Consider the following 2173-nt stretch of genomic DNA (forward strand, 5'->3'; position numbering starts at 1 on the left):
GACCGCATGGCAAATGTCCGGTCGAGTACAAAGCATTGCATACATGAGGCTCCCGACTGCCGAAGCATAAGTCACCTTCGCCATGTATTCTCTTTCTTCAGATGTCTTGGGACAATCACTGTTCGAAAGAGTAATTCCAGACCTAGATGGTTGCCCACCTTTCTTGGAATTTTGCATTGCATACTTCTCGAGAATTTTATCTATGTATGAAGCCTGAGAGAGAGCTATCATTTTGTTCTTTCGATCTCTTATGATTCGAATGCCCAGAACATAATTAGCTTCTCCTAAGTCCTTCATGTCAAACTGTTTGGTAAGCCAAACTTTGACTGATGATAAAGCCCCTACATCGTTGCCAATGAGTAGAATATCATCAACATATAACAGTAGAAAAACCACTTTCCCATCTTGAATATGCTTATAAACACAAGGTTCATCCATATTCTGTTGGAATCCAAAAGTCTTGACCACTTGGTCAAATCTTTTGTTCCAAGAACGGGAAGCTTGCTTTAATCCATAAATGGATTTCAGCAACTTGCAAACTTTTCCCTCTTGACCCTTCGCCCCAAAGCCTTCTGGTTGTACCATATAGATACTTTCCTCAAGATAGCCGTTCAAGAACGCCGTCTTGACATCCATTTGCCAGATCTCGTAGTCGAGAGCAGCCGCAATGGATAAGAGAATGCGGATGGACTTAAGCATGGCTACGGGCGAAAAGGTTTCCTCGTAGTCGATTCCCTCCTTTTGCGTGTATCCCTTAGCTACCAGTCTAGCCTTATAGGTTTCGACCTTTCCTTTTGCATTTCTCTTTCTCTTGTAGACCCATTTACGCCCAATTGGCTTAATCCCATCGGGAAGATCTACAAGTTCCCAGACTAGATTAAAATCCATAGATTTCATCTCAGCTTTCATGGCTTCTATCCAGAGGTTTGCATCAACATCCTCCATAGCTTCTTTGTAAGTATAAGGATCTCTGTCATGTTCCAGAGATTCTGCCAAAAAGGTTTCCCCATTAGTCATGAATCTCTCAGGTTCATGACTAATCCTCCCACTACGCCGAAGCCCCTTAGGTTGTTGTTGGGTTTCCTCTTTTACTCTGATTGGATTGGTTTCTAAAAGAACAGTCGGTATGACCAAGTCACTCGACATTTCCTCAAGCACCATTTTGCTACGAGGCTTAAAGTCGTTCATGTAACTTTCCTCAAGGAATGTTGCATTCGTTGAAACCACGACTTTATTTTCCTTGGGATTATAGAAATAACCCCCTTTCGTCCCTCTCGGATAACCTACAAAAATGCACACTTCTGAACGTGCTTCCAACTTGTTTGATTCCTTGTCCAGGACATGTGCAGGACATCCCCATATGCGAATATGGTTCAAGGATGTCTTCCTGCCCGTCCACAACTCGTGAGGAGTTTTAGGAACCGTCTTTGTTGACACGTTGTTAAGAAGATAACATGCAATTTGTAAAGCATATCCCCAGAAAGATATAGGCAATGTCGAATAACTCATCATGGACCGTACCATGTCTAACAAGGTCCTATTTCTTTTCTCAGCTACACCATTCTGCTTTGGAGTGCCAGGTGCAGTTAAATGGGATAGAAGCCCATTCTCTAATAAGTATTCGGTGAACTCATCAGAGAGGTATTCTCCACCTCGATCTGATCGAAGTGCCTTTATGGGTTTACCCAGTTGCTTTTCCACCTCAGCCCGAAACTCCTTGAATTTATCAAAAGTTTCACTTTTGTGGCGCAATAGGTACACATAACCATATCTTGAGTAATCGTTGATAAAAGTGACGTAATACTCATACCTTCCTCTTGCCTTGATGTTCATGGGACCAAAAACATCACTGTGCACAAGTTCAAGAACATCTTCAGCCCTATTGCCTTTAGACCCAAATGGTCTTTTGGTCATTTTGCCCTCCAAACAAGATTCACATTGGGGTAAGGACTCAACCTTTAAAGAACTTAAAGGTCCATCCTTTACCAACCTCTGTATCCTGTTAAAGCTAATATGACCAAGTCGCAAATGCCAAAGATATGTCTCATTAGAGTGAGAAGTTTTAAGCCTTTTAGAGTTATTAACAACTTCAGTGTTTAGCAGTGAGTCCATCTTAGGTTTGATAAAATATAGATTATTTTGCATCCATCCATCACAGATAAAAGACTTGTTT

This window comes from Morus notabilis, unplaced genomic scaffold, assembly GCF_000414095.1.
Source record: "Morus notabilis unplaced genomic scaffold, ASM41409v2 Scaffold757, whole genome shotgun sequence".
Lineage (NCBI taxonomy): Eukaryota > Viridiplantae > Streptophyta > Magnoliopsida > Rosales > Moraceae > Morus > Morus notabilis.